A 24,874-nucleotide genomic window follows, 5' to 3' on the forward strand; every position below is an offset into this window, starting at 1 on the left:
TAGGCCACGTGGTTGCATTCAGAAATCATAGTGGTAGTGCGTAGGAGAAAGTAGTGTCAAAAGCGTTGAACAACTTGGATGGCAGCCAAAGCCAACTTCTTGACATGAGAATAATGTGTCTCGGTGTTGAGGAGATTGAGGCTGAGGTAGTAAATAACATGTTCATTGCCTTCATCATCGTCTTGTACCAACACTATGGCAATGGTGCTAGAGGCTGTAGCAAGATAAACAAAGTAATATTGATGATAATTTAGGGGATGTAGAAAAGGAGGTTTTATGAGAATAGGCTTGAGGTCATTGAAAGAATTTTGGGAAATTCCATCCCAAACAAATGGTTTTCCTTGCTTGAGCAACCAGGTGAACCATGAAGCCAGCTCAACATAATCTGGTACAAAATGATGGAGAAATTTTCTTTTCCTAGAAGACGTTGTAGTTGGTGCAACGAAGATGGAGGGGGTAAATTAGCTATGGCCTTGAATTTAAGATGATAAGGGCTAATGCCTACCATAGAGAAAATAAAACCAAGGATTCATCTAGATTCAACATAGAAGACACACTTAAGTGGATTGAGTCAAATGTTGTAGTGTCGACAACCAAGAAAATTCTTCTAGAGATGATCAGGGTGATCACAAAACTTACGAGAATGAGCGGGAAGTTCATCCAAGTAAGGCTGGATGATGTTTTAGCTTTCGTGGAATGCATAATAAACCTCTCTCTTAAATGTAGTCCTAGCATTTTTAAGGCTAAAAGGGAGCTTTTTGTACACGAAAGTACCCCACGAATAGATGAAGGCTATCTTATCTTGATCAACGGTGCAATGTTGATCTGGTTGTAGCTAGAAAAACCATTCCATGAAAGAAAAGAATTCACTCCCAACACATTCATCAATGATTTGATCAATGAAGTGAGTGGGGTAGTATTTGGATAGGCACGATTGAGATCACAATAATCAACAAGAACATGGATTGTGCCTTGCTTCTTTGTAAATGGTACAATATTCGACACCCAATATCTGAGAGGGATTGGATAAATGGATCCATCTTTGAGAATTTTTTCAACTTCACCCTTGATGGCAACCACTTTTCTAGGGTGCACTATGCAGAGCTATTGGCGAAATGGCTTCACATGATGATAAGATAGTATTTCGTGCATGAATATACTTCGGTCAATGTCAGGAATTTCTTCATATGACCATGTAAAAACATCCCAGAACTCTTGGAACAGAGTAGTATAGAGCTTGATCTCTTCTAGAGAACAAGTTACCCCGATATGGATATTTTCAATGACACCAGGCTTGATAGAAATATCAATTGGGATTTTTTGGGTAATGCTACCATCTTTCCTTCCGACCAAACTTCATGAGTCATGATTGGTTTCTAAAGTGGCAGGGAAGGGAACTGAGAAGAGAACTCCTTGAGACAAGTCGACAGGACCACCGGGCTAGGCAAGAATGAGGAACAATGATGAGTATCATTCCAAGGTACTTATTCTAGAGACATTACTTCCATGATACTCTCATCAAATATAAAAGTCTCGACTAAGGTATTGTAAGACTCTAAAGCACCAAGCCTGGGGATTGAGAATATGCATCAAGAGAGGTTTTCGAAACAAGATAATTAGACATCACCGAAGGCGAAGCCAAAACAATTTCCATGAAATTAATTTCGGTGGGACTTAACGACATTACCTCGCCACATGTGTCAACAAGATATAGAGAAGGAATGACTAGAGAATTAGACTTGAATTAAATCATGTTAGAAGAGGCAACATGAGGAGGTGGGAGTGGAAGGATACCTATCAGAGCAGGATATTTAAAGAGTCTTGCCCCCACACTTTCATAGGGAGCACCGGTATGCTTGACATATAGAACATTTACATCCAAGAAAGAGGTAAAGAAGGACATTTGGTCAATTGTGACTATCTTCCCTTGATGGGAAAAATGAATCACGCGGAACAAGGAGGAGGCTACAACATGCATAACATGGGTCCAACTCTGTCCGAGTAGAAGATTATAATTAAGATTAGCATCAATGGTCTCTACTTCGGCGTGCACTATATTTTCCTCCAAAGTAATGGCAAGGTTGGGTAAGATACCGAATGGTCACTAATTGCACCCATCAAAAGCTTGAAAAGTGTTAGGGGACTGGTTCAGAGTAGGAGAACCAATTGCCTTCCAACAAGCAAGAGATGTGATGCAAGTGGAAGCACCTTCGTTGATGACAGTCCTGGGAATGGTTTTCTCATTGATGATGACCTGAATGAGAAAGGAAACTTGATGAGGAAAATGTGGGACGTGGTTTTCCAAGTCAAAACAAATAAGATTAGAATTAGTAGGATCAATACTCCCAATAGCTGACAATAATGATTTCCACTGAGAAGGATAGCTCTGAAGGACCTCAATAGTAGACACAACTAATGGCACTTGAGCCAAATCATCAACAATGTTATAATGATGAGTAGCTTGAGCGTTTGGATTGTACAAGAACTTTTGTAGCACACCTCAAGAAGGTGGTCGAATCGAGGAATCAAGATTAGGTCACTCTATATGGAGAGGACCGGAGCTTGACAAGGTAGAAGAAGAAGGGGCACCTTCTTTATCTTTTCCTACTATCGGAGTATGAGTTTGATAATATTTTTTTCTGGTAGCCACATTAATCGGTGTACTCATCATGAAAACTTGTTAACCCAAGGAAGAAGATGAATGAGGCTGGTCTACCATTTGGGTCTGCTGGGACGGAAAGGGTTCCTTGAAGACAACTGGGGTCCCTTCGAGAAACCGAGTAACTTCAGATCATCTAGGAAAATCCTTAGTATATTGATCTTCCTAACAAATGAGGCATGGATACTTAGTGTTGTGGGGAAAAATTCCTATGCAGGACGATCCTATCCACCTAAGGTGTGACAGTGCCTTAGCAACAAACAGAGACAACTATTCTAGTATTCTTCCTTTATGAATTAAGAATGAAGAGAGATAGATGGACTAACCGGTGTCTTCCGTTTGTCCCTCGATCCGGTCTCTCTTCTCTTTGAGGGTTCCCAGCTACTTGCCTTCTCGCTCGCCCAACTTCAAGAGGTTTCTGCAAGATCACAAGAAGAGAACACTACACAAGTCATGGATTCATATTCATAACTAGTCCAAGATTAGAAATAAACTAAACATACTAATGCAATCATAAATCAAAGATACATCAGTATATAGGAGAAACCAAGATAGCTTTATTGATGAATAACAAGGTTCAGGAAGAGATACAACCCAGAGGGCTCCAATCCAGCATCTCCTTCCCAGCAAATGGAATTCCTATCTTCACCCCCTTCAAAGAATTAAGAACCCAATGATTCCAATCCCAAACCAACATCAATTCTTTGCAATAACAAAATTCCAGCCTCTAGATCTCATGGAGGAGAGATCCATATATAGATGTTTGGAGAGAGGATGAGTCAGCTTGAGATCTGACTAGTGTCCTCTCCCTCTGTCAGTTCTTGATTCCACTTGGAGGTTCTTTCTTCCACTTGGAGATTAGGAACCTCTTACTCATCACCAGTCGAATTCACTGAGGCAAGTGTCATTGAGGACGATTCTGGAAGCTTCCTGGGTCTTGACACCTCTTGGAATGAACTTGCCATTTGGCAATTCTCGCTCAACGCACCCTGGTAGTGCTTCTACCTGCGTTGCAGTGCAGGTAGCCAGTGTTGGCTTTGACATTCAGTGCAGACAGCTAGTGGAGCCATTGAATTGATCCTGAATTGACTTGTTTTTGAGCAGTTTCTAGTGGAGAACTTCTGTGAATTGTTGTGGTTTGTTAGCCTTGTTCCTCTAGGGGTAGGAACAACATGTTTAGGGACTTTGGATCCCTTAGATTATGGACATTTCATGCTCAATGCTTGTTATAGACATTTTTGTGCCTTACAACATGAAGCATGAAATGTCCATAATCTAAGGGATCCAAAGTCCCTAAACATGTTGTTCCTACCCCTAGAGGAACAAGGTCAGCAAACCACAGCACTGAATAAAAGTTCTCCACCTGAAAACACTCAAAAACAAGGCAATTCTGGATCATGTCAACTGCTCCACTGAGCATCTGCGCTGAATGTCAAGTGCTCCATTGTCTACCTGCGTTGTATGTCAACTGCAAAGAAGGCTACCTGCACTGGGCGAGTTTGGACATGTGGCACAATCATTCCTCAAGGTGTCAATGCCCAGGAAGCTTCCAAAATGACACTTGGATCAGGGAATTCGACTGGTGATGAGTAAGAGGTTCTAGATCTCCAAGTGGAAGCAAGAACCTCCAAGTGGACTCAAGAACTGAAGAATAACTGAAGTGAGAGAGGACACTAGTCAGCTTCATGCCAGCCTCAAGCTGACTCATCCTTTCTCCAAAACTCCTATATATAGATCTCCCTCATGAGGTCTAAGGAGGCTGGAATCTTGTGAATGTAATGAAGTGCTGTTGGTTTGAGTTTAGAGCTATTGGTTGATTTGGTTTGAAGGAGGTGAAGAGGAGATTTCTTTCTGCTGGGAAGGTGATGCTGGATTGGGCCTCTTATGGTTGTATCACTTCCTGAACCTTACTTCTTCCATTAATAAAGCATTTGAGGTTCTTCTATATGCATGTGTCTCAATGGTGTGTTGTTATACTTGTATATTTGATTTATTCTAATCCTTGAATCAATTATGAATGTATGCTTCTTGTAGTTTCCCTCTCTTGCCATTTTGCAGGATCTTGGTGTAGCTGGGCCAGTGAAAGAGCAAGGAGCTGGGGGCAAGCAGCAAGGAGAGAAGATTGGATCAATCATTAGCGGAAGACATCGGTTAGTGGATCTCTTTCTCCCCTCTCTTACATCTCATAAAGAAGTAATCTCAGATAGCTTTGCTTTGATTGTTGCTAAGGAACTATCACCCTTAGAGTGGGATAGGGTCATTCCGTATTGGATACTTTTCCCAACAACAATGCTGTAAGGCACAAAAATGTCTATAACAGTTGCCCCCTAAAGTATGAGGTCGTTTATCGGGTGAAATTCTTTATCAGAGGGATCCGAAGTTCATCCATTGCTTGGAGGAGACCTGTAATAAGATACAATACAATACATTATTTTTCATACTGCTTTCATGATCTAGCTAAGGCGGGCATTCCCATGCTCAGCTTTATAAATTCATTTTTTTGTACATAGAACAGACAATCGTCTGGTGGTAGACTGATAATTTTGATGAAATTATCATCCTTTGGGTAGGATGATTATCTGCTGCAATGATGTACATGTCAATGTCTTTATCTTTCTTGAATATATATCGCAGCCCGGATGGATGAAACTAGATCCAGGGTCTTCAAACGCGTTCGATCTTCACTCTAAGTACAAGTCGATCCATGTGAGAAATGTTCTGGAGTCGAACATGGAAAGACATCGCTTGATTACCGGTCAATGAGGTAAACCGTTAACAAGCGCGAGAGGAATCACCGATAATGATAATGACCCTCAAGGTACCGTAGTACAGTTCACGTGGTGTGAATAAAGGACTTGGCGTCGAACACCACGCAAAATCTTTCGATCGAATGTCATTGATGTATACCTGTCGCCGGAAGTGAGAAACTTGCCATTGAGGCATGCAAGCTTGAAAGTACTGAAGGGGTTGTTCCTAGATCAACTTCTTGGATAATGAGCTGATGTCGACAAGAAGCGATCTGTCAAAGGAGGGCCTTAATGAATCCCACATCAATGACACGGAATGGAGCTAATGATTTTGATGGAGGTGAAAACGATCTGTGACATATGATTCAGGGTGGCGGTCATGAAAGGATGAAGGATAATGTACGGCAGTGGATGGGACATGGTTGACTTTTCTGAACGACTTCTCTTGAACATATGGTGACACTGATGCGATGGATCGGTAGCATTACCTCAAATATGGATGGTATGGCGAGACCATGGATGTGACCGGTGAGTGAAACAACCCAACCCGATTGTGGTACGGAGGAAAAGTGTCATGTTCAAGAGCGACTTGCTACCATCAAAGTTTTCTTGAGTTTCTCCCAATTTTTCCCCAGTCATTGCTGACCAGTACCTCTTTATTTTTGTCAAGCTTGAGGAGGATAACATATGCTTGTTCTATAACCTGCCCTTCGGGCAAGCCCATCGCTATGTTTTAACGAGCCTAGTGATAGTGAAACTCGTTCTCGTCTAAAGACAAGTTTGTCGCTATTTAATGATTTTAACAAATCTAATGACAAAGATAACTCGGTCCTTTTAATTTTTAGAGAGTCTGAAAAGGTACATAAAGTTAACTACAAAAGTCCTTTTTCATCATCTAATCCCTTAGGTCTGAAAAAGTATAAAACAATACAGAAGGGATGGGTTTTCAATAGTTTTAACGAGCCGAATAAAACAAGCGCTCGATATTTTTGTGCAATAATCCCTCAGGTCCAAAAAGATTAAAATCTAGAGGAGGGATAGCACTTCCTGTCCCTTTAACGAGCTGGAAGGCCAAGGAATCGACAATCTTTTCATATTTTACGAGTCAGATGAAAAGAGCTTAAAGAAGACTCGTCTTTTGAGGAACGAGTGATGAAACAGGTTAGCAGCTAATTCTAGGTACAGGTTGGAATTTTCCAATCACGGCAGTGTCACAAGGATGGCTAGTGAAATCACTCTTCGCAGCTGTTCCTAAAAATGGGTAAACAAACGTATGGAGGTGAACGATCGGCCAATGGAAAAGTGGAGGTGACGGTGCAAACACGACTAAGGCTTTAATGGCTGATGATATTACATTCACAGTGGTTATTTACCGAGATAGTTCATTTTTTAACGAGCTTAAACGCGAGTGGAAACATTTGCTCAATCTTATGTTTATTTTTTAACGAGCATGAACTATGTGCTAAAACTGTTCAGATCTTGCGTTTATTTTTTAACGAGCATGAACTGCGTGCTAAAACTACTCGATTACCCAGTCATATGATAAGAGTGTCTCATTGAGATTCTATTTTTTATGGAGCTTCATCTCACAAAGCTATACCCCGCATCCTTTCTTTATGCAAGTTAGGAAATGGCTAACCCCAAAAACAGATAAATAACCGCTCTTTGCTTGCACTCTAAAAGGTTTGCATGCCCCCAGGCATAAAACAGAGTTTCAAGGTTACCTCTACTTCTTTTCCATCAAAACATTTGTTTTAACGAGAGAGGCTTACCTCTTTCAGGTTACCCAAAGATTGTCTCGTTAATCTTTCAAACAAAACACTTCCTCGGCAATGTCTACCGAAATAGAAAAAGGTGAGCGACGATGCCCGCCAACTCACATAACTTTGACAAAAGAATCTTATTCTAGAATAACCCTCTTCCAGCATGGGCGGGGTACAGACTAGTCATATTCTCCCGCGGAAACCTACCTTACACCCAAAGTTTTCCTGCCGAAGCAGACCAGGACGCATGCCCCCTGGGTTCCAGTCATATCCTCCCGGATTACTCGCGCTCATCAGGAGGACGGACCGTGGGTTGAGACACTTCTTGCGTGAAGAGACCATTTAGGGATGGTATATGACTATTTACGATGCGTGATCCGGGAAATGAAAGTTGGTCCACGAGCTTCACCACTCTTCCTTCATGTGGAAAACACATTACTCTAAAGAGTGAGGAGACGATGGCTCCCATGCAATATATATAGTCTCGTCCAAGGAGTAGGTTATAATCCAAGGGTCCTTGAACGACCATCACGTTCATTTGAACGGTCTTCCCTTTCAATGTTATGGGCACATTGGGGAGGATCCCTAAAGGTCGACTGGTTCCTTTATCAAAGCCTGATAGATTTCTCATTTCAGGCAAAAGCGCTGGCAAACCAAGCGCTTTCCAAGCAATAGAGGAAAGGATACTCACAAATGCCCCCTCATCAATGATAGTGCCAGCCATTACCATTCTGTATATTTGAACGATAATTCTGAATGGTATGCTTGCTGGCAAACGGGGTCTGCCTAGTTGGTTCCAGTCGAACGAGACAACTAGGTTGCTTGGTGGCGGGACCAAATAGACGGTCGGGTATGACTCTGACGAAGTTCCTTCCTGCGATAAAGGAATGGGCAAATTGCCCCCTTGTTCATCGGAGTCTGTGTTGATGAAGAGAATTTGGACGGTGTCGTCTTTATTCTCCTCTGTGATGGTATCATTCGAAGATAGAGCCTCTGAAGGCAAAACCGGGTCAACTGCCGCCTCAACCTTTTGACTTTCGTCAGGTATGGATTCAGACGGTTCATCTTCAATGATAGATGCTTCGGCTGACCACCTGGGCGGGCCAGCCGGGTTCTCAACTAGTGAAGGACTTGGCAGGAGTTTTTGATATCCAGGAGGAAGTTGCGCTCGTAAGATCGGGCGATCTTCCAAAACTCTTTTAGCCTCGTCTAAGAAGGGACAACGGTGGATGGCGTGATCGCCTTCACACAGTTTGCAGGGAAATCTAGCTTTCCCTCTCTGTCCTGTGACTTCACTTTCACTAGTTGACGGTGAGCTGTCAACATGGCTATCAGAGGTTGACGCCACCGAATTGTGCAAACGGGGAGACCAGTCCCTTAGTATCCGAGGGATGCAGGGACAATCTCTGTGGAAGTTATCTCCCTTGCATATGACACATGGCGATTTAGGCCTAGTCAGTGTTGTGTGTGGATTTTTGTCAGACGACACTTGTTTGCCCCCAGTCGCTTTTGGCTCCTTCTTCTTCTTCTCTTTCTTCTTCTTTTCCTTCTTCTCCTTAGGAACTTGGTTTTTTGTTTTACCAGTTCCGTCAAGCGAAGAGGAAGGAGGAGAGGAAGAATTAGATGAAGTAGAAGGCTGATGGGCAACTCTGGTCTGGTCTAACTGTTGACTCGACTGTTCAGGAATAGTGGTGTTCTGAACGACATTGGTTGAAAAGAGCCAGACCAGCAAGCCAATTGTCAGTCCTGGAAGCGACAATGTGGCCATATGGGGTGCACCAACATCTCCCCAAGAGGAGAAGGGACTAGGATTTCCACCAAGGGGAATTCCTTGGTTGGTGTGCTCCATTTTCTCAACCTAAAGATCAACGTAGGAATAGGGGTGATTGTTCTGTTTAAAATAAATTTTAACGACGCTTTAGACACAACTTGCTTTTTCAATTTTAAAGAGTCGAGAAAAAGCTAAAGATGACTCTAGTCTCCTTCGATGTTTTAACGAGCCCGAAGTGACAAATGCTCGAATGGACTTTTTCCGTTATAGAGTCTGAAAAAGGCCAAAAGGAACTGCTCTGGAGTTCTAGGCAGAGGGTGTGCCAAACTTTTCGCAAAACCGCAGAATACTTTTTAGGGTACGGGCGGTCGATCTTCCTGAATGTTGTGTTCAGTGCATTGCGATCAGTAGGGCGGCCGACACGGCTTCCTAAGGATAAAGGTTTTATGCCTATAGGGGTCTCCCAATATATACGCGACGGTACGTGGGAGAACAATCCGTACTGGTGCTATTGTCTCTCAGGAGGAATCACCCACCATCAACGAGATCGACAGTCACCAGGCTTTACGACGCCGGAACACGTCTCTAGCCTAGACCTCTATGTTGTGCGTTATGTTGCAAAGCGTTGTTAAGTTCATTCAATTTATTTTAGGTTGATCTTTTTAGAAGTTTGCCTTTTGAGGTTCCCCACGAGATGTATGATACAATTCCTAAATGCAGTCTAAAGATGATAAGCAAGCTTTATATCCTTTCAACTTTGAAAATCCTAGCTACTAAGGGAAAAGAAAGACACCATCTTTTCTCAAAGAGCAATTAGCACACTCTAATGCACTTTTCCTAAATCAAACATGCAAACTATCAAGATGCAAATGCACAATGCAGGTGTTTGTTTTCCGCTTTCTTAGTATTGATGCCTATAAAGAAAGCTTTTTGTACAACTTTGAATTCGCTTTTAAATGACAAATACAAACAAGTTTACTTTTTCGAAATCAGAGAGGGTAGAAGAGATTACAACACTTAACGATTTTTGAAATGAATACTTGTTTTGACACTTAAAAGAGAAAAACTCAAACCAAGAGCAAAAGTAAATGTATAATCAACTGTAAACAGCCAATGAACTCTCTTCTAAGATCACAATCAACAGATCTGAATCAAGGGCTACAGGATGACTATTTCACTCTTGCAAAGGAAAACTGTAAATGACGCCAAAAACACATAAAAACACTCACAGTCTTTTTGTACAAAAGGAGGCGGAATTTACGCAGAGAAAAGGAGTTATCAGACTGGTACCTATGCTGGTTACAGGCTGCAAAAATCAGAGATCAAAACAAGGTAAAACAGAGCAGAGAACCCCAGCTGCACAAGGGCCAAATTGGATCAGCGCAACCTCAACACAGGGCTTTTGACATTCATTGCAGGTAGCCTTCACGGGACCTACGTTGAAATGCATAACCTCTTCACAGGGGTCGCGCTAAAGGAGAAACAAGAGTTTCTCACTAGGTTCTGGGTTACAGATTGCTGATTAATCTACTGTTTCAGGCCAAATAAAAGCAACAAGAAAGGTACAATAAAAGGGATGCTTTGAGGGAGTACTAAGATCTATCACAAAGGATCATCAAATCATTTGTGAGTCCATTGTTCAGATCATAGACAAGTGCAGTGATTGGATCAAAGCAGCAACTGTCTACTTTGCATCCGGGAATAGCAGATGCAGTTCGATTGTTGTTGTCGAGTCTATGAAACAAACAATGATAGAGACACAAATAAAATGACTAAAAAGATCTCCCCAGCGGAGTCGCCAATTTGTTGTGGGGAAAAATGCCTATGCAGGATGATCCTATCCACCTAAGGTGTGACAGTGCCTTAGCAACAAACAGAGACAGCTATTCTAGTATTCTTCCTTTATGAATTAAGAATGAAGAGAGATAGATGGACTAACCGGTGTCTTTCGTTTGTCCCTCGATCCAGTCTCTCTTCTCTTTGAGGGTTCCCAGCTACTTGCCTTCTCGCTCGCCCAGCTTCAAGAGGTTTCTGCAAGATCACAAGAAGATAACACTACACAAGACATGGATTCATTTTCATAACTAGTTCAGGATTAGAAATAAACTAAACATACTAATGCAATCATACATCAAAGATACATCAGTATATAGGAGAAACCAAGATAGCTTTATTGATGAATAACAAGGTTCAGGAAGAGATACAACCCAGAGGGCTCTAATCCAACATCTCCTTCCCAGCAAATGGAATTCCTATCTTCACCCCCTTCAAAGCATTAAGCACCCAATGATTCCAATCTCAAACCAACAGCAATTCTTTTGCAATAACAAAATTCCAGCCTCTAGATCTCATGGAGGAGAGATCCATATATAGATGTTTGGAGAGAGGATGAGTCAGCTTGAGATCTGACTAGTGTCCTCTCCCTCTCTCAGTTCTTGATTCCACTTGGAGGTTCTTGCTTCCACTTGGAGATTAGGAACCTCTTACTCATCACCAGTCGAATTCACTGAGGCAAGTGTCATTGAGGAAGATTCTGGAAGCTTCCTGGGTCTTGACACCTCTTGGAATGAACTTGCCATTTGGCAATTCTCGCTCAACGCACCCTGGCAGGGCTTCTACCTGCGTTGCAGTGCAGGTAGCCAGTGTTGGCTTTGAAATTCAGCGCAGACAACTAGTGGAGCCATTGAATTGATCCTGAATTGACTTTTTTTTTAGCAGTTTCTGGTGGAGAACTTCTGTGAATTGCTGTGGTTTGTTAGCCTTGTTCCTCTAGGGGTAGGAACAACATGTTTAGGGACTTTGGATCCCTTAGATTATGGACATTTCATGCTCAATGCTGTAAGGCACAAAAATGTCTATAACACTTAGGCTTCCATTAGGAAGCATAACCAGCAGAGAAATTAGGAGGACCCTGTTTTGGGGCCATTGGCTTTACCTTTGCCTTTGCCTTTCTTCTTACCTTCCAAGGATTTTTCTGTTGGGTTAGATTGAACAGTGTAGATATCTGAGGTTTTACCAGGGCTAGGTGGATTATGAGAGGGACTATTGGAAGTAGTGTTTGAGGCCGACTTCTGTTTGGAAGAATATTTTGTAGGGGCTTGGGACACTGAACAAATTACTCCATCAATAGGAGGTGTAGCCTATGACTTCGATGAAATTGGATAGGATGATGGCCTCAGAGCATAGGCTAATAACTCATACAAAGTGCCAGACTGAGAGTAAATGAGATCTAAGTACTAGGCACAAGCAATGACTTTCTCCTTTGTGACGCACCCACCCATAGTGATATCGTGAGAAATTCAAGCGACAAATGATTTAACGAACCATTTAGTGAGTAACTGATAAACAATATTGAATTTGATTAGGTGATGCCTACGTCTCCATTCATGGATGCGATCAGAGATGTGGGTCGTAGTATTTTTCGTGAGTGATGTAAGAAAATAGGAACAGATTTCATAGCGAACCGGCAATTGGAAATGCATGAGGAAATCCACGGATAAAGAGTTGAAGTCATAATAAGTACTTTGAGGGAGCTCGAAGTACCACTTGGTTGCAGCGCCTATGAGATTTCTTCAAAAAAGACATAAATGAATAGAATCGTCAATGTAGGAATTCAAAGAGCACCAGAGGTGATATGTCATCACATCGGCTTGAGGATCTTCTTTAACTTTCCCATCAAAATTTGGATAATCGCTCGGGATCTTGGATGGGACTGGAGGTTAGTAGCGCGAATGAAGAATTGGATCACTCGTGAGTCGAGACACATATGGAAACTCTAGTGTAGCCAAGAATGACAATTGAGTATTGAAAGGCATTGGAGGTCGATAAGTGGGTCCAACTAGAGGACCCTATCCCTGCTGGTAGGGATTTTGTCCCCATAGTGGAGGGCTTTGTCCATAGGATTTTATTTTACCCCACTTTAGGTTACCTTACCTGTAGGGAGGATTCTGACCTTGGAAGCCTTGAAATTGTCCAGCCATAGGTTGTTGATAAGAAGCATACGGGTTAAAAGGTTGTTGAGGCTATTGACCTTGGACATATGGGTTTTGCACCTGTTTTCCATGGACATACGGGTTTTGAACCTATTATTGGCCCTCGACATAGGGATTTTGGACATTTTTTCCTTGGAAAAAAGGATTTTCAACCTATTGCCCTTGGACATGAGGATTTTGGGCCTACTGCTATAGTACCTGAACTGGACCTTGCCCTTGCAAGGGTTGACCCTGTTGATATGAATATAAGGGTTGTTGCTGCCTGGGTTGGCTTTGCTACTGCGAGGGCTGACCTTGCAGCTACAACATTTGTCCCTATGGCTGTAGAGGTTGAACTTGTGAAGACATAGGTTGGGAGGTTTGCTGAACATACTGCATTTGCGGCTGCATGGTTTTTTTAAATTGCTACGAGGGTCGCCCCTGTGGTTGTTGCAGTGGACACTGCTATTGCATCATCGGCCCCTCCTATGGCATGGATGGCCCTTGCTGCAATGAAGGTTGCCCTTGTTGCTACGGAGTTTGTCCTTGTTGCTGCAAGGGTACTTGGACAATTCCCAGATTGAAACCTTTAATGCTTCCAAACTATATTTGGCCATAACCATCGGGAATGGTGGTCAAACTAGGATGAATGTATTGTCCAGGTTGTAGGACATATTTAACATAAGGAGTTTGGTATTGAACATGAGCATCATAAGGTTTCTGATACTGGAAATTGCTTGACCGAGATGGACGAATGGGATTTTGGACTTGTTGGTACTCGACATTTCTTGATCTATCAGGACCAACAAGGTTTTGAATAGAACCAGAGGAAATTTGGTTCACCCCAACCATGTGAGCCTGTGAGCTACTCACATTAGTCATGCCCGACACCATAGAGACATTCAGATTCTGCCCCCAGGTGGTGGCACAACCTATGCACTTACTAGAGGTACCAAAGGACTGAGAGAATCTGGACTCGAGACTATCCGTTGGATTAGATGGGTGACTTGGACTGATGAGACAAGAGGGTTTAGAATGGTGGGTAGCACTAGGACTGAAGTAACTGTAGAAATCACTGTCTGTTGGGGGGTAGGATTCCAAGTGAATGGACTTGTGGTAGGCATAGTTCCAGATGCCCAAACAGGATTATGATAAAGCGAAGAGGCACTAGGTGTACCTGAGACCAACTATGCCAAAGTCACATAATTAGGAGGTAAGTCCTGATAAACACTAATGGGAATGCTTCCCATGTAGGAGAAACCTTCATGAAGAAATTGATCTTCTTCCTCTTCGACAGTGTGTGGAGTCAAAACCTCTGAGTGGCCCAAAGAGGAGACTATAAATTCACCTTCGGGTACCATGGATAGAAACAAGTTATGAAAAACGACAAAAGCTTTTCGAGGAGATAATTCCAAAGGAATATTCGGCTGATTTTATGGGTTGTATGGATGCTGCAGTGATATCACAACAAGGTCGAACAAAGGATTCAGAGGATAAACAACTAGTCCAAGCGCACCGTCAGTACTCAGCTAACTCTCGGGAGTCTCGATAGGGTTATCCAAAGATTCTAGGCCAATATCAGAAAGTGACCCAATATCTGAGGGAGGTGGAGGATGAGTTGACAAAGGTTGAATTCTCAGAACAATTACAAGTTCAACACGTTGGTCCTCAAGTGATTACGGTAATTCAGGAAATGGCTCCTCAGACAATCTTTCAGATAGATGAGAGGAAGAGGAACTAGGTGAACTTGATGGCTTCATCTCCAATAATAGGAAAAGGGAGATAAATTCCAAGGATTTAAATTTACTTTAAAATGAATACTCACGATTTTTTCTAGAAAATACTAACAAGGATGTTATGAGGTCGTGGGGAATTTTTTTAAGATGCATAAATAAACTAGTGCTCTTTCACGTTTTAAGCATTGAGGAAGAAGCAAAGGTGAATCTATTGATTTAGATTTGAAGAGAGATCAGAAGGACAAGTTCTCGGATGATATTTTAAGCTTAAAGGGTAACAAAGATCAAATGACTACTTAGGATGATCTAGGAAAAAAGGATTACCAATTAACCATGAACTGCAGAATACCTACTAGCAAATCGAGAAGTACGGGAAAGTGGTCCCCTTGAATGTTGTGTTTGGTGTATCACATTTACAAGGTAGCGGACTCAACTTCCTATGGATAAAGGATTGTAGCCTAGTGGGGTCTCCCTTTATATACTCAAGGGTATGGGGAGCGCAAGTCTATACTAGCACTGTCTAGTGCCGAAGCAAATGACAACTGCTAAGTCTAAAGATGTTGGAACACATATCTAGCCTATACCGTCTAGATGTGATCATTAGGTTTCAAATTCACCTTAGGTTAATTGAGTTCATTTTAAAGTTTATCTTGAATTATGTCTCGGTTTCAGGCCTTAGCAATGTGACCTAAAAAATCCTATATGCAGCGAAATGAGACAAGACTCTTTCAATTTGATGTATTGTTCAAACTAGAGAGGGTAGAAAACACAATCAAATACAAACAACCAAGAAACTAAAAGAAAAATTATTTTTTTAGAACTTTACTTTTTTGAAAACAAAATAATGAAAAAACTCTTCCCAATTCCTATTTTCCTAACAAGTGCACTTCAAGAATTCATTTCAAAGGCAAAGAGAATTCTTTTCTTTTCAAATGCAAATGAAACTCTAGTCTTCAATGATGCTAACTAACGTAACATATTGATGCAGCAAACTAGAATTGTGTACTTTTCTTGAAATGACAAAAGGGATTTTTTTGTAAAAGACTTCAATGAAAATGTTTTTGAGACAATCAATCCTGAAACAGATAAAAAGACACAAAAGAGAACTTCTTCAAAACTAATGATGCAATGACTATACCAAAAACAAGGCAAGAAACATGATCTATGCAGGAAAAGAGATGTTTAAACAATCAAACAAAACTTTTCAAACTTGAATGATGGAGATCAAAGCAATAAGAGGACTAGAAACGAAATGAAAGGAGTAAATTCACCAACAACTTGACTTACTGTCTTCACAATCAGCTGAATGGATGACAACCTAGATGTCCTAGAGCCACTAATCATCCAAAGACTTAAGAAATCAAGCAAAAGAAGGCAAACCAACAAGCACATAAACCAAGCCAAATCAAGCTTTCTAGTTAGGGAGAAATAGTCTAAAACAAGCTAAGAGGTAGAAATTAGGAGAGCAAGACACATTGGTTGAGATCTGGGGTAAACCCTAATCTCCACCTACACGCATCAGCGTGACTACCTAACTAACAACAAGTGCCAGAAGGGGGTTGGAATGACTATTTTTGAGAAACTTGATCCGATCAGCGCAACTATTTTAGAAAAAACCGTGCTAGCCGAGGATTCAAAGGAAAAAATAAAAATTTCCTCAGGTAGAAACCAGACTTGCTACTGTAAATTTCAGACTTAGAGCAGTAAACCAGGCAAATAAAAGAACATTAGAGGGAAATGGTGATAATAGAAAGGTTCACAAAAAACCATGAAATTATAATCAATCAAACAGAAGTATTGAATCCCCAGTATGGTTTCCAATTTGTGATGTAGGTAAATTCTAAGTGCAAAAAAAAAAAACAATTCCTCTAGCCTGAGAGAGTGGTTCTAGTCACAAACAAAGAATCTATTGAAGATTTCCTTAAGCTAGAATCAATTAAGAGGGTCTACGTCTTAGAACGCTATTCCACTTGGTGATGATCTTGCTTCCTCACTCTAGCTATCTTTCATTTCCTTCCTTCGAACACCTAAAACAAGAAAACCACAAAAAATAACAAACACAATAACATACAATATTGTATTCAACCTACTTAACAGGTCAAGGAACATTAAGCCATAAAGATGTAAAATTACACTTCATGTAGGAAATCAATCGATAGTTGAATTTATATAAATAAAAAAGAGATTACAATTGGTGCCTTGACATTGTTGGTCTCCTTTGATGTATCTGGGATCCCACACTTCTACTAGCACTTTATGGACAACCCCAACAATAGAGGTTTTAAGGCCTCTTGCCCTCTAGTCTCAAATCACACCAAAGCACACTATTCTCCCTCAAACATACACTAGAAAACTTCAGACTATAGATGACTTGCTGATTATTCTAACTCCAAACTAAAACTAGCTTTTTCTTGGGAAAAAGAGAGGTTTTTATAGCTTGGAGGGATGGAACATGGTTCCTCTTCTCATGGGAGAAGGCCTTATCTCTTGGATTTGTTCCATCCTAGTAAGGGAAAAGCTCCCAAATTGACCTCCTCAACTCCATCTGGCCCAACGATTTACCAAACTTCCATTATGAAGCTTCTAGAGCTAGAACCTTTGACTGCATATTTAAATAACTTTCCAAAAGAGGATCGGTGCAACTAAGAAAGGGCCCAGTTGATCCGATCGGTGCTAGGGATAGTTATAATCCCTGCAGATTGGTGCGAGGAGGACACGAGTCATTAGTGTTGGTCTTGTAAACTGGGGTAAACAAGATTTTTGAGAAATTATGCAAAAAGGGAATTGTTCTACTCATGAAGAGGGACATAATGGGAGTTTCTTCATGAGAGGAAAACATGTGGGGTTCACTGTATAGATCCTCTTGAATCGTAGATGGGGAGTACAGGGAGAGTGACAAAATGTTGTGTAACATGTACTCAAATATAAATTACACAACTATATTTGCATTGAAATCCTTCACGGGCTCTACCTTAACCCACCTGATGAAGTATTCTATCACCGTGATGATGTAGCATGCTCCTGTATTCCTTCCTGGTGGCTGCATAGGTCCCACAAAATCTATTTCCCATTTTTCAAATGCATGTAACAAGACTTGTAGGTTCAAAGGTAATTCATCCCTTCACGATAGCTTCCCAGTGCTTTGACAAACATCTCATGCCCTACAATATTCCTTGGAATCTTTGTGCAGAGTTGGCCACCACAACCCAGCTCGCAGGATCTTCCGCATTATCGCTTTTCTAGCATAAGGTTTTCTAGCAACTCCCCCATGTGCTTCAGTGAGGATACTTTGTCTTCCATAATCTAGTACATACTTGTGTAAAACCTCATCCAACCCCATTTTATACAACTTCCTCGCAATAATAGAAAAATCTACAGGCCTGACCACCAACTCCTTCTGTTGCATTGTATATCCTTCAGGAGCTACACCTATAGGCATGAATTGGATTATATCCAGAAAATTTTCATCTGCAACACGCATAACAAAGCGCTACGCATCAAGAAATCCTTCATCAAGACTTGTGGTTCTTCTCCATTCTCAATCTGTGAAAGGTTATTGGGTGTAGAATTTAATATTCCCTGCTTCACAATCACTTCGAAGTCATACTCCTGAAATAGCAGTAACCACCTACAAATTCCCTACCCTGACACAGGCTTGTTGACCAGGTACTTCAAAGATGAATGGTTTGTATACATTTTGATGTGCGCACCCAATAGATAGTTCTTGAACATTTGGAGAACATATACCATCGCCAACCCTTTTCACTCCATGATTGAATAATTCTTCTCTACCTTAGACAACTTCCTACTTATAAATGTAATCAAATGGTCAATATCCCCTACTTCTAGTTAGGTTAAAACTACTAATGTTATGTAGGATGAATCCACATGTACATGGAATTGTTTCTTCCAATCGAGGAATACTAGAATAGGTGTTGTAACCATCTTTTCATTCAAAACATCTAAGCTCTTCTCACAACCATCACTCGAACAAAATGTCACATATTTCTTCAATACTTTCTCCATGGGCACAATGATCTCCGCATATGCCTTAATGAACTTTCTATAGCATCCTGTATGGCCCAATGTAGCACACAACTAATTTACATTCCTTAGAGGCTCCAAATTGATAATCGAGGCAATTTTAGAAAGGTCTACCATCAACCCTTACTTACAAATAATGTGGACCAAAAGTATCCCATATGGTACACAAAATATACACTTTTTTAGATTTAGGGAGATCTGATACTTCCTACAAGTATCCAACATCAGGCGAAAACTTGCAACGTGTTTTTTAACTAACCTAAACACCATCCAATCATCAAAGTAGACCTCCAAAAACTTGTCAATAAATTCCTTAAAGGCTGTGACTAACACTGTAGAAAAGATCACATGGGAATTCTTAAGTCCAAAGGGCATAAATTTATACTAAAAATAACACCATTCTGTGGGAAAGGTAGCCTTACTTCGATCTTCTGGTGCAAACTTGATATGGTGATAGCCTAAGAATCCATCTATAAAAGAGTATTCTTCTGGAACACCAACGTTTTCCAAGACTTTGTTTATGAACGACGTAGGGAATGGATCATGTAAACAAGCATCATTCAACTTGTTGGGTGTGTAGCCTTATTATCTTCTATATTCAAAGGTATCGCCGCATTGGACCCCAGTTCGAAATGGGGCAGCAATGCTGCCTGTAAAATATTTGCTGCAGGGGGGGTCCAGGGGGGCGGCTGTGACCTTTTGGGAGCCCCCCCTTGCGGGGGGATCGGGGGCAGTGCCCCCGAAGCTAAGAATAGATGTAAAATTGCATTGTAAAATGTTTTAATTTTGTAGTCAATCTGGGCTATTCATTAGTTAGAGATCTGACGGTAGACGTTATGTTTAATTTAGGATTTTTTTCCCTAGAAGGCAACCCCTCGCTACATATGAGGGAATTGTATTGCATCTATAGATCTATATTTTGAGTGAGGAAGATAGAGGAGATTGAGAGTGAAGAGGGAGTTATAGTGGATCTACTATAAGTTGTATCTCTTCAGTTTGTTGGATAATATAAAAAGAAGGATTGGCTGTTTCTCTGTGGACATAGCCCAAACTGGGTGAACCATGTATATCTGTGCCTCTCTTGTTTTATGTGCTTTCTGTGTTTATATTTCTACATTATTTTATGTGTCGACATTGCTCTATAATATATAATTTTTAACAACTCGTATCAGAGCCGAAGGTCTATTTGGTTGATAAACTCACAGGAGAGAAGGGTTCCTAGTTCGAGTGGGAGCAATGGCGGAAGATGGTAGGTTTAGGGTCAAAAATTTCAACGGCCAAAACTACCAGCTATGGAAGATGCAGATGGAAGATTATCTGTATCAGAGAGATCTATACCAACCATTGAGCATAAAGAAAAAGAAGCCGACAAGTATGATAGACACAGAATGGGATATTCTCGACGAAAAAGAACTTGGAACAATACGGCTATGCTTAGCAGTGTCGGTAGCGTTTAATATTTTAAAGGAAACAACAATAGAGGGTTTCATGTCAACATTATCCAAACTATATGAAAAACCTTCAGCCTCAAATAGGGTATTTCTTATGAAGCATTTATTTAATATGAAGAGGTTAGAAGGTGGATCTGTTGCTGATCATTTAAATGAATTTAATACAGTTACCAATCAATTAAGTTCTATATGGGTAACTTTTAATGATCAAGTTAGGGCTCTTTTATTTATATTCTCATTGCAATAAAGTTGGAATGGTTTAGTTATGGCCGTCAGGAACGTTGTCTCTAGATCTAGTAGTTTAAAGTTTGATGATGTTGTTGATGCAATCCTTAGCGAGGAAATGCGATGGAAAAGCTCCTGTGAGACATTAGGTAATGCTTTGACTGCAGAGACTAGGGGAAGAAAAATGGAAAGAGGAAAGAGCCCTGGATATTGAAGTAAGTCAAGAAAAGGTAGATCCAAGTCCAAATCAGGGATAGTGTGCTAGAAATGCGTGAAGAAATTGAAGAAATATTGTAGGTCTTGAAAGGGAAAAGAAGGAGATGTGCAACAAGAAAGTAATCATGAAGCGAATGTAACTGGTGATGTGTTGCAAGATGCTTTGATTCTTTCTTTAGAAAATATTATTGATTCCTGGGTGGTAGATTCAAGGGCCTCATTCCATGCCACACCTGATAGGAAACATTTTTATGATTATTTTCAAGGAGATTTTGGCCAAGTTCGATTGGGTGATGATAAAACCTGTAAAATCATTGGAATGGGTACAGTTTTCATAAAACAACAAAATGGAAATTAGTGGCTATCAAAGGAGGTAAGGCATGTTCCTGATCTAAAGAAAAATTTGATTTCAACAAGGCAGTTTGGAGGTCAAGGTTGCGTAACTACTTTCACAGATAAAACTTGGAAGGTCACTAAAAGATCCCTGGTAATAGTGAAAGGAGGAAAGGTTGGTACATTGTATTTATGCAATGGTATTTCTAATTCTGTTAATGCTTTAACCTCTACAGGAGAAGATACAACTTTGTGGCATCATAGACTCGAGCACATGAGTGAGAAGGGGATGTAGATTCTTCACTCAAGAAATTTGTTGCTAGGTTTGAAGCATGTTGACTTAAATTCTGTGAGAATTGTGTTTATGGAAAACATAAGAGATTCAGATTCCTTAGAGTTGGGAAAGAAAACAAGAGAAAAAAATTAGATCTTGTGCATATAGATGTATGGGGACCTTCTTAGGTATGAAATCTTGGTGTCTCTCATTATTATGTTACTTTATTAATGATGCAACCATAAAAACAGGGATTTATTGTACTCAAAATAAATCTAATGTATTTGATACTTTCAAGAAATGGAAAGCCTTGGTTGAAAATGAGATAGGAAAAAGGTTGAAGTGTCTCAGATTAGACAATGGACGTGTTAGAAAATTATATATTATGGAGCAATGGAACACATAAAATATTGCAGAAATATAAACACAGAAAACGCACAAAACAAGAGAGACACAGATATACGTGGTTCACCCAGTTTGGGCTACGTCCACCCCGAACAGCCAGTCCTTCCTTTCTATTATCCAGCAAAATGAAGAGACACAACCTACAGAAAATCTGCTGTAATATCCTCTGTTTTCTCTCACAGTCTCACCTCTTTGTTTCTCGCTCACAGAATACACATCTATCACACAGCCTCAAATACAATACCCTCATACAAAGAGAGGGGTTTCCTTCTAGGGCAAAAAATCCTAAACTAAACATAAGTTCTACCGTCAGATCATCCGCCTAATGAACGGCCCAGATTGACTACAAATTACTATACTTTTACAAGGCAATTTTACAGCTGTTTTTAGCTTCGGGGGCGCTACCTCCGAAACCCCCCGCCAGGGGGGGGCTCCCAAAGGTCGCAGCCACCCCCCCCTGGACCCCCCCTGCAGCGAATATTTTACGGGCGGCGTTGCCGCCCCCATTTCGAACTGGGGTCCTATGTGGCGATACCTTTGAATATAGAAGATAATCAGGCTCCACACCTAACAATCTCCCACTTGGAGACTGATTGTAGCAACTCCACCACTGCTCCATTTGCTGGACAATGACTCCTCTTTGGACCTGGCTGTTTCTCATCTTCATCGTCATCCTTGAAGACCAACTGAAACTGAGCATATTCTCAGTTTCTCCCTGGTTACAACTTTTGTTAGCATATCTGTAGGATTCTGGCTAGTGTGTATCTTTTCCAGCTTCAACTCTCCATCTTCCAACACTGATCGTATGAAATGGTACTTGAGCTGTATGTGTTTAGTCCTGGAATGAAATGATGAGTTCTTTGCAAGATGAATGGCACTTTGGCTATCACTGTATAACGTGCCCATATCATGCACCTTACCCAATTCACCCATAAACCTTTGTAACCAAATCATTTCTTTACTAGCCTCTGTAGCAGCAACATACTCTGCTTCTGTTGTTGAAAGTGCAACAACACTTTGGATTTTTGAAACCCAACTGACAGCTGTTCCTCCAACAGTAAATACATATCCTGTAGTGCTCCTCCTGTTATCTCTGTCACCTGCCATATCTGCATCAACATATCCTTGTAGGGAGATGTTTGAACCACCAAAGCATAATGCTTGATTTGTGGTACCTTTCAAATATCTGAGAATCCATTTCACTGCCATCCAATGTTCCTTTCCTGGATTGTTCATGTACCTGCTTACAACTCCCACTGCATGTTCAATATCAGGCCTTGTGCAGACCATTGCATACATTAAGCTTCCAACTGCTGATGTATATGGAACTTTAGACATATAATACATGTCTTCTTGGGTCTTTGGGCACATTTCCTTGCTAAGTTTGAAATGGCTAGCAAAAGGTGTACTAACTCGTTTTGCATTGTGCATGTTAAATCTTTTCAACACCTTTTGTATGTAATCATTCTGAGACAATGTTAATTTACGATTTTTCCTGTCTCTAGTTATTCTCATACCAAGGATTTGTTTTGCAGCTCCCAAATCTTTCATTGCAAATGAATTTTCCAGTTTTCTTTTGAGCACATTTATTTCCTGCATGTTAGATCCTGCAACAAGCATGTCATCTACATACAATAACAATATAATATAGCTGCCATCATTTTGCTTTTTCAAATAAACACAATGATCAGAGTGACATCTAGTATAACTGTTGTGGGGAAAAGTATCCAACACGGAATGACCCTATCCCACTCTAAGGGTGATAGTTCCTTAGCAACAGCTGAAGCAAAGCTATCTAAAGTTACTTCTTTATGACATGCAAGAGATGAAAGGAAGAGATCCACTTACCGATGTCTTGCGAAAATGGTCGATCCAATCTCCTCTATTTGCCGCTCGCTCCCAGCTCCAAGTCTTCTCACGGGCCCAGCTACACGAGATCCTGCGAACAAGACAAGAAAAGGAAACTACAAGAAGCATGCATTCATAATTGATTCAAGGATTAGCATAAATCAAATATGCAAGTAAGACAATACACCATTGAAACACATGCGAATAGAAGAACCTCAAATGCTTTATAAATTTAAGGAAGTAAGGTTCAGGCGGTGATACAACCGTGAGAGGTCCAATCCAGCATCACCTTCCCGACGGAAAGAAATCTCCTCTTCACCTCCCTCAAGCAATCACCCAATACTCACAACTGTAAACCAACAGCAATTCTTTGCACAAAATTCTCGCCTTTAGATCCCATGGGATGAGATCCTTATATAGAGTTTTGGAGTGAAGATAAGTCAGCTTGATGTGTGACTTGTTGTCCTCTTCAACTCCAGTTGTTCTTCAGTCCTTGAGTCCACTCGGAGTTTCTACCTTCCACTTGGAGTTTTAGAACCTCTTGACTCATCATTAGGCGAATCTTCTGATCCAAGTGTCATTTTGGAAGCTTCCTGGGCACTGGCACATTGAGAAAAGATTCCTCCACATGTCAAAGTACACCCAGCGCAGGTAGCCTTTATTGCACTTGCTATGCAGCGCAGGTACACCATAGAGCTTTTGACATTCAGCGCAGATGCTTAGTGGAGCAGCTGCTTTGATCCAAAATTGACCTGTTTTTGAGTGTTTTTCAGTGGAGAACTGATCTGTAGTGCTGTGGTTTGCTGACCTTGTTCCTCTAGGGGTAGGAACAACATGTTTTAGGGACTTTGGATCCCTCAGATTATTGACATTTCATGCTCCATGCTGTAAGGCACAAAAATGTCTATAACAGTTGCCCCCTAAAGTATGAGGTCGTTTATCGGGTGAAATGCTTTATTAGGAGGATCCGAAGTTCATTCAATCGTCGGGAGGTGACCTGTAACAAAATACAATACAATACATTATCTTTTCATACTTTCTTTTCATGATCTAGCTGATGCGGGCATTTCCCATGCTCAGCTTTATAAATACATTTGCTGTACATAAACAAACGATCGTCTGATAATAGACTGATAATTCTCTGCTTTTAATTATCATCCTTTTAGTAGGATGATCATCTGCTGCACATGTCTATGTTTTTATCTCCTAAATATATATCACAGCCCGGATGTATGAAACTAGATCCGGGGTCTTCAAACTTGTCCGATCTTCACTCTAGTACAAGTCGATCCATGTGAGAATTTCTCGAAGTCGAACATGGAAAGACATCGCTTGATTACCAGTCAATAATGTAAACTGTTAACAAGCATGAGAGGAATCACCGATAATGATGATGACCCTCAAGGTACTGCAGCACAATTCACGTGGCGT

Source organism: Pinus tabuliformis, chromosome 4_2 (genome assembly GCF_031772625.1).
Source record: "Pinus tabuliformis cultivar Carrire ecotype Pingquan chromosome 4_2, CPIR1, whole genome shotgun sequence".
NCBI lineage: Eukaryota > Viridiplantae > Streptophyta > Pinopsida > Pinales > Pinaceae > Pinus > Pinus tabuliformis.